The 9,669-nt window shown below is 39.2% G+C and overlaps 1 protein-coding gene across 3 annotated transcripts in view; it reads left to right on the forward strand.

Annotated features, from left to right (window-relative positions):
• Positions 1 to 9,669, forward strand: part of PLCL1 (phospholipase C like 1 (inactive)) — a 328,998-nt gene that overhangs the window by 22,287 nt on the left and 297,042 nt on the right. The gene's annotated exons all lie outside the window — the stretch shown is intronic.

Consider the following 9,669-nt stretch of genomic DNA (forward strand, 5'->3'; position numbering starts at 1 on the left):
TTGGGCCACTGAAGTGGAGTGTGTGACCTTAACCACTTGGCCATGGGGCCAGCCCTGCACATGTTTTTAAAATAGCAGTTGTGTTTTCTTCCATTATATGTAACATATGAAGGATTCAGTTTTTTTCCATTTCCTTTTGATTTTACTTAAGTATGAATTCTCTAGAAGAAATTATCACATGGATCTCATGCACACAGCTGTGTGGGATGAAGACAGGAGTTGGGAATGAGGTGCTGAGACCTGCGCCGAGGCAGCTAACATAATGGCTTTGGGGTTATATATGTCCTGTCTTGTTATTTTTGTGTCATGGCCTTTGTCATTCTGTCCTGTTCATTGTGGGGCTGGCTGGCACAGTGGGTTTCTGAACCACAATCTCAAAGATGTGCTTTGGGTACCTGTTGACCCAAATCAAAATTATGGCTCTCCTCAGAGGGGCCAGGGGAATTTTATTCACTTTTATGAAGTGCTGCTTACTATGAATCAGGTACTAAACTAGAAGTTTCCATACATTATATCTCTTAATCCTCATAGCAAACCCTCTGAAGTAGACAAGGGAGGCACAAAGACCTACCGATTCAACGTGGGGTCAGGATTCATACCTGTGTCTACTTGACTCCAGAACTTGTGCTCTTATGCTGATTCTCAGGTACAGGAGGCCCACAGTCCATGAATACTTTCTAGGTTAGAAACAACACGAACATAGAAGAGAGGGGCAGAAGAGTCTGAATCGTGGGCCCCAAGGCTTCTGGGGTAAACTCCTCCCTGCTCCTCCCCAATTCAGAACACCTGGAGGTGGGTGACTCTAGCAAGGGATTGCAAACTTTCCTATCTGTCGTCATTTTGTGAGGCCTGCACTGTTTTTGAAAAGGCAGAGCAATTTGGCAGATGTTCTGCTTGTTGTCAGTATATGGAGAGCACATCTGTTGTTTTACGCTGGGCCCTCTTCTCCCATGCCCTGCAGACGGTTGAGTTTGTGAAGGGTTGTATTCTCTTTTAGATGGATATATAGAGGAAAGTACCTGGGGGATGGGAATATGTATTATTCTAGGGGAGTGATGGAATAGATGATGTTAAGTTGCAGCTCTGAAAGTATTTTTTTATAGAGACAGTTATGATTGAAAAATAACAATTTTAGGCACATTATAAGTTAAATAGGCTTCCTTAGATTGGCCTGGGAATTAATCAGCATTTATAGACTTTTCCTTTGCCTGTTGAAATATGTGTTAAAAGTTTCAAATAACCAACTTATGGGTGACTTTTGGAAAAACAACCTGATTGTACTACAGAGCTGGCCAGCCTTTATTATAAAGGGGTGCTGTGAGCATGCCGTGGTGGCTTCAGTTGGGGGGTGCTCCTTCTAAGGTATGACTCAGCTGTATTAATAGCATTAAACTTCTTGGGTGGATATGTTTTGTTTTCCCAGTAACTACAGTCAGTGTTTACTTTCTTTGAAATTGTCATAGAAACATGGTCACATTTCACCTTAGAAGTGGTTACTTCTCATTGTAGTGCCTTTCTGATGTGATTTCTTATAGCATCTCTCAAGAGAATTAGGAATAGAATTTAAAGAGGCCTGTCGTATTTTGATGAAAGATTTTAGAAGTGCCTGTTGATTACGGTTTGCTACTACTACCAGAATTTACGCTATTTGTTTTCCTTCTTGGAAAATATATTAAGGTTCAAAAAGTTTAAGTTACATAGCCATTGAGGGGTTAAATGTACATTGCAATTAAGACCAAATAGTTGTTTTCCCAGCCTTTCTCTTTTTACATTAGAGATAGGTAATTAAATTTTGTTCAGTAAAATGTCAATTGAACATATATTGCCAAATCACACCTCAGGCACAGCAGGGTGTTATGAAAAGACATCAGGAGACAGCCGATTTTTTCTTCGGTGCTACTGAACAAACAGTCCATTAATGCTTCTAGGTAATGCTGAGCAACTGGTCAGGCTGCAGGCAGGGAGTAACTCCAGTTAAGAACTGCAACCATCTTCCCCGTTCCCCCAGGGACTTGTGTTCAACTTTAATAATTGTGGACATTAAACACAATTCCATTTTCAGGAGCAATGTTCAAACTGAGACATGTATAAGTTTGTACATTAAAAAAATTATCCAGCTTAAAATGACTAAACTGAAGTAAGAGGCAAGAGTAAAGTCACTTTCTGAGTTTCCTCTTGGGATCTCAGCACCAGTAAATGAAACATTGGTTTTTTGATGGAGAGAGAGAATAATCTGATTGTACTTTCAATCTAAATCTAAGGTAATAAATCAGTAAATCTTACTCCAGTGAAAACTGTCAGTTCTGCAAAATCTCGTATTTTGATATGTTTTGATAATGTAAAGAAGGTTTATTTGTAGTTTTATCGAATCTGATTTGTCTCTTTATCCCAGTTCATCTCTGTATCCCAGTTCCTGTAATAGGATACAATAGACAGAATTTACTGTAATTAATGAGTATGCTAAAGTGATGATAGCAGTTAGGAACATATGGTCAACTTCTATAGCAACAACATTTTGTCTTCTTTTGAGTCTTGGCGGATGTATCGTGTATTTCAGTTAACATTTGATGGCAACAAATAGTATGACAAAGAATTGGAATAGTCCCTTAGATTTAAAATTGGATTGGATTTGTAGTTTTATTTTGTAAGACCTTATGTGGATGTGTTTAAGAGAGACATAATCTAGGTTATTTTCAGCAGTAATGAACTCACCTCACTAATAATTAGTCTAGCATTACTTTGAGAAAAGTAGGATTGTACATGGTGAGCCAAAGAGAATCATTATTTATATTATCATCACTCCAGGAAGAGGAAAGTCAAGTTAATTTTGAAAACAATTCAGTCCATCCAAAACAAAACAACACAACTAAACTATTTTAGTAAGTGTGCTTAGTTTCCAAAGATTTCTTCCTTTGTATTTGTAAATTTATGGAAGTGTGTAGCTGTTACAGGCAAGGATATTGTGTTTTCCTTAACCATACAACTTTGTATTCAAAAGTTTAAAATATCTTTGAAAGATAATATCTGCTTTGTTAATTCTTTCATGCTGACCTGTTCAAGAGCCTTTAAAAGATGCCCAGTCTTGCGGCTGAGTGGTTAAAGTTCCACACGCTTGGCTTCTGTGGCCCAGGGTTGGCTGGCCCGGATCCCTGGCGCGGACCTGCTCCACTTGTTGGCCATGCCCTGGAGGCATCCCACGTACAAAGTAGAGGAAGACTGGCACAGATGTTAGCTCAGGGCTAATCTTTCTCAAGCGGAAAAAAAGAGGAAGATTGGCAACATATGTTAACTCAGGGCTAGTCTGGACGAAGCACAGGCGGTAGGTGTAAGTAGGCAAACATATTATGGTATGGTACAATGTAATGGGTAGAAATGATGGTGAGATTGTTTTCAGAACACCTTTCCTGTGAGCTGATGAGGGAGATAAATGCACGAGGAAGGCAAAAAGAGACAGAGGACACTTTACTGTTAGCTGGGACCAGATTACAAGGCAGAACTCTAGAAGGCTGGTGATAACTTTGTAGGTGCTTTTCCCTAAGGCCCAAGTGACTTCAAACCGAAGCAGACCAAGTAACCTGTGTTCTTAAAGCCCCCACCCCACATCCCGGATCTGACAGCTGGGGATGAGGGTGGGCTGCTCAGGAGCACACTCTCTGGGGTGGAGAGTGAAGAGTCAGCAGGGGGAGAATGGGTTTCCCCTCCAAGCTGCCCTTGGCTCAGGCTGGGCTAGGGTCTGGCTCCAGAAAAGGGCAACTGAGTGGGAAGAGTGAGTGCAAACTGCCCTGCTCTGTTCCCCCTCGAGTCAGCCCGTTGTTGGGTTGAGGAGAGAGAGGAGACCATGCTATGTGCACTCTGACCTTCGTCTCCTCACCTGCATGAAATATAGCCCATCAATGTCTTTGAACTTGCACTTTCTTAATCATTTATCATGACTAATTTTTGGAACAGGGAGTAGGGGTGGGGGTAGTGGGGAGGGAGTCTGTGCTCCCCCTAGAGGCTGACATACAAGATGCAAAGATATCTTCAGCCTTTGGTGAACTCTTGTTGAAATATTTTGGAATGATTGATTCCGTGCTATAATTAAATACTATGTATTTAGAAATGCTATTAATAAATAGCTTTCTTTTTATGTTTAATCTAATAGATAAAACACACAGTAAACATCTTGAAGAGGTTTTCCTATTGAGAAATTTTCTTTATAATAAAAGCGAGTGCTTATATAGTTTGCATTATGTGTCTAGCATTGTTCTAAGCACTTCATGTGTGTTAACTCAGTCAGTCCTCACAATAACATATAACTATATGAGGTGAGTATTTTTTATTATTATCTTCATTTTTACAGGTGGAGAAATGTTAAGTGACGTGCCAAGATCACATAGCTAGTAAATGGCAGAGCCAGGAAATGGACCCAAATAGTCTAGTTCTAGATGTTGTTTTCAATCTTTATGGTATATGTTCTCTTAAATCATGTTAACTTAAACCTTAGCTATTGCGGATGAAATAGCAGACATTTTATGGTTACCTTAAAAACTAAGTTTAGCTGACAAATCGAAAAGAAATGATTCTGAAAACAGTTTTGGGAAACTTGCTTAAGGATCATTTGAGTATGTATTTTTAGTTTCATAACCTTTCCTGTAAAATACCCATGACTTTACATTATCTCATACTCCACTTTCCCTTGAGAGGAGTGGAACTCTTGTTAGTATATTTTTACTCTTTGACCAGAATTAGCATCTTTACCATGAAGCAAGAGTTTATGATCCAACTTTGGTATAAATGACATAGGCTATGGATTTTTGTCTTCTAGCAACAATAAATCAAGAAGGAGTATCCGAATTTCTAATCCAAGAATGTTGCAATTTTGTTAAGTGGTGGTGGATATGATGTTGTATGATTGAAATTTCCCTTCCAAATACACTTGAGGTGGATATAGTTCCTCACACATAGGAGAAGCTTGGTAAATATTTGTGGGATTGCATTAAACTGAAAGTCTCTCTAATCATTTAATTCCTTTTTTTGGTAGAAATTACAAGATCAATATGTGGGAAATTCAAATATATGATTATGTCATGAAATTGTGCTTGTGGCTGCTTTATTGTGTTAAAGGTAATGAGTCCCTTATGCTGTGTAGTGATACAGTATGGTGGCCAAATGGTACCCAGAGGTTTGTCCCCATCACTTGGAGACTGGCCAGGTGTTAAAGGCACAGTCAGCTTTCTTGTTGAAACACTCACATGTCAGCTGTAGTTATCTATCTGCGGTTATGTTAAATTATTGAAGGGTTATTGGACTTTGGCCTTTAGTTTCTTTCTCTCTCTTTTTTTCTATTGCAGCATTTGTACAATAAGATATTGGGTAAAATTCTCTTAAAGTGGGTTTTTGTTTTGGAAAAAAAAAATAAGGCTTTCCTCAAACATCTGAAACTTTAAAGGAAATATTTTTCCTAACACTTTCTCATGTTCAGTTAGCATGAGATCAAGCTAGTTTTGTGAAAAATGCAGTGGTATGTGTGTGTGTGTGTGTGTGTACACACACTTGTTGCTAGACACATTGGAAGTGGGAAGCCTCAACAGCAGGTGACCTTTTGATCCCCAGCTTTCTTACAGCTGGGATGATGGTCTTTATCCAAAGACATGTTTGTCACAGAAGTAGCTGCATGGGCTGTGAGAAGCACACTCAGAAGTGTTAGTAGTTAAACTTGACCGGAAGTTGAGATTTCTGGGGTTTGGGGAGAAGAGAAAGAGAAGGATCAAGGTGTGATTGAGGGGAATGGAGTCAGATGGGACCATATTTATAAGTGGACAGGGTAAATGGCTCGACAAATGTCTCTTTAGCTGGATCATTCTGCCAGAAGTTATATATTTGGGATTTCAATTTTTTGGATTCCGATGGCTTTTTGGTTCTTCTGGAGAGCCTTTTAACTAATTAATACCTCACACCTTAACACACCTAGCAGTAGTTGCTGGGCACAACGCCCTTTGAATCTAGAGATTCCTGGGAAGGATGTAGGAAGGATTGGTCTGGGTTGTTGGTGGGAATGCTTGGCATTAAAGATAAACTTTGTCTATTTTGCTGTTTTGCTACTCCTAGCCCTAGTAAAGTCCAAGGAAATTCTTCATAGTTGCACCCTGAGCATGACAGGTTCGCCAATATAGAGAAATTGCTTCTGACAAATAAATCATCATAGAAGTTGGTGTAACAGGATGGAAGTAGTTGTGAGTGCTGGAATTAACCATCACAGCTTAAAAACAAAAGGTCTAAGATTCCACACATTCAGGGGACTGTGAGCTGTTGTGTTCAGCCACCACCCCCAGTCTTATGGAGAGGCAGCCTTCACTACTCCTCTTGCCCACCCTTCCTCCCCAGGCTAAATAAGGGGAGGACTGGGAGGGAGGAGGTAACCTTGGAGGGAGGTTATGCTTCCTGAAGAGAGCCTGTTCCTTCCACTTTCCTCATTGGGGGAAAAAGTGCTCAGTACCCTTTCTGAGATTGAGAAAGAAAGGACTCAAGAGAATGTGTGATGGTGATGGCATCCAAAAGACTGCCTCTCTACCAAGTATCCCTATAAGTTGGGACTGATGCTAATCTCTTTTCTGGAAGGTACTGAGTTACTGGACCATCAGAGCCCCTAATGCTATCCTGGGTGTGGAGGACACTATAGAAGATGGCCAGGCCTCTTGCTGGTGCCCCACCCGAAAAGGCCATTTGGGCAGAGGGACTCTATTAACAAAATGCTGACACAAGGATTGGGAGGAAGAGGTCACTTTTCAAGCCAGATCTCTAACACCAGGGTGATAAATATGCAGGGAAGAAAGGCACCGTGGAGAACCAGCAGCTCCACAGGGGGTCACCATTTGGATGCCTGCCTCATATGGTAGAGACAACCAATGGCCAATTCAGTGTTAACCTGAGGAACAGAAAATACCAACTCAATGGAGCCTGCAGCATCCCTATGGGGCCATCTCTGGGGAAACCTTGGCCTCTCCTATCTTTCCTCCAGCCCAACCCTAGAAGGGAAGTCCTGGGAGGAAGAGGAAGGGAGAAGTGGTCCCAGGCACTGTAACCACCATTCTAACTTGCTTTGGGGGTTATAGGGTAGAGAAGAGCACCTTGAACTGAATATGAGATTGAGATCTTAAAATGAACAAGACTAAGTTTTTAAGGACTTGAAAGAACCCTTCTAATAACTGAAAGAGACAGAAACATTATGGAATCTGAGTAAGCTATTGGTAATAAGTAGAGTACCCGGGGCAAAGGGATCTGAAATGGCATAGTTTGGAGGCAGCAGTTGTGGGAAAAATAAAACTCACATGTTTATAGTTCAGCAACTTGAGACTGCTTAATTATCCAATTACATTATTATAGAATTGGAGAATTTAGAGGTCATTCTCTAATTTTACCCCTTCATTTACTAAGCTTGGCTGTTACCATCTCTCCCATTCTTCCAGGGAGCCATTAGAGAGATTGTTTATGATGCCAAAGATAGGTAATGGAGGGTTCTTTAGAGATTTCATGGTATAGAATAATCACGGGCACTAACATTGCCAAGATTGTACATTATCTTTCATTCTTATAACAGCCTGGCAAGACATAGCTATCATTATTATTTCAACCTTACAGATGAGGAAGCCAGGCTCTGAGAGGTGTGGAAACTTGTCCCGGGTCTCACAGCTATTAAGTGTGTGTGTGTTTAGTAGGGTGGTGGAAGGGCAGAATTTTCCTCCCTATTTTCTTTTATCCACCAAACCAACAATACCCCAAATTTCAAAAAAACAGTGATTTAAGAACATGTTGATCTGGTTGGAATTGGGCCAGATAGAAAGCAAAGTTAGGGTGGTTCAATCTTGCATTTTTCTACAATAAAAGCAACCACCATTTATTGAGCCAACACATATACCTCATTTCATTTAAGTTGACTTCAGAGGGATCTAAGAAACAGCAATATATCTGATGTGATTGTTTTGGCACGCCTCCTAGATTGGAGGTTTGGGTTTCTTACTTTTCAAAACCTGCATTTTAGAAACCCTAAATATTAATTTCCTATTGCTGCTGTAACAAGTTACCACAGACTTAGTGGCTTCAAACAACACAAATTTATTATCTTACGGTTCCGGAGGTTTGAAGTCTGCAATGCGTCTCACTTGGTTAAAATCAAGGTATTGGCAGGGCTGTGTTCCTTTTTGAAGGTTCTAGGAGGAAATCCATTCTCTTACCCCTTTTAGCTTCTAGAATCTGTCTGCATTCTTTGGATCATGCCCCTTCCGCCTTCAAAGCCAGCAATGGCCAGTGGAGTCTTTTGCATATCATACCATCTTAACTTTCATTTTCTGCCCTTCCCCATTCTAACTCTTCTCCCTCTTCCAATTTAAACATCCTTGTGATTACGTTGGGCTCACCCAGATAGTCCAAGATAATCTTCCCAGTTTAAAGTCAGTTGATTAGCGATCTTAATTCTATCTGTAATCTTAATGCCTCTTTGTCGAAGAACCTAACATACTCTATATTCAAAAGTTGTGGGGAATAGGACATATAAATTTGGGGAGGTCATTATTCTATCACATACTAGTTTCACAACTAGGTCATTGTTATAATGATTATTTTTTCCAATTCTAGATAAATTTTATTAGATTCTTTAAATAAAAATATAATTTGTTAACAAATATGAAGAGTCCACTGGGTTAAGATTTAGGATTTTGATAGTAGTTAAAAAAATTAGTTTATGGATTTTAGGAACATTTCATTTATAACTGCTGCTGCAATTTTACATAATATACTTTTTATACTTTAATATGTAGAACATTAATAGAATATTGAACTGAAGGAACTTTTAGAGTTTACCTCCTAATAGTTGCATCTGCCTCTTTACGTTTTGGAAACTGAGACTTACTTCCTCAAATCATTAAGCAAATTACTGACTTCCTCAAATTATTAAGCAAATTGGTGGAGAACTGGTACCAGCGTCTTACAACTTTTTATGACCTTATAAGGTTTAATAAGAAGGGGATTCAGATTTCTGGATTTTATTCTTACTGTATCTTTCACAAGAAATGAAGGACAATTTTCATACTTAGAACATTCACATGTGTTTGACTTGACTCTGAGTAGAATGTACCTCTGAAAACTTTCCAGGAAAATTGATTCAACTGATATCTATGTTTGGGCATATGTCCATTTCTATCCTCGCTATTAAAAGTGTAAAACTTCATAAATCATAATTGGAGAAAGGGATGATGTTCCAGACAGAGGAAGATTTTCTGTGGTTAAAGGTGTAGGTAGTTTTGTTTGGGATGAGTCTTTATTTTTTTCCTTAAGACATATTTTGATGAGTCCTGGTGGCTAGTGTTTAAAATCAACTATTTATTTTACCCCCTTTCAACTTTACTGAATAAGTTTCATTAGAAGAATCATATTGTAGAAGGTACTCCTAACACCCATACGTGAAACACATTTACCTGGGCCTCAGTCATTATCCTGTTTCTGTCCATACAGTCACGTATTGCTTGGTGACGGGGATACATTCTGAGAAATGTATTGTTAGGCATTTTCATTGTTGTGTGACATCATAATGAAGGAGAACAATATTTGCTAGCCTAAAATGTATTTCTTTATTTTCAAAAAAAATTTTTAGTTTTTACAAATCCTCACTTATTTATTTACTTTTTAATAAGT

The sequence above is a fragment of the Equus asinus genome, chromosome 4, assembly GCF_041296235.1.
Source record: "Equus asinus isolate D_3611 breed Donkey chromosome 4, EquAss-T2T_v2, whole genome shotgun sequence".
NCBI classification, from domain to species: Eukaryota; Metazoa; Chordata; class Mammalia; order Perissodactyla; family Equidae; genus Equus; species Equus asinus.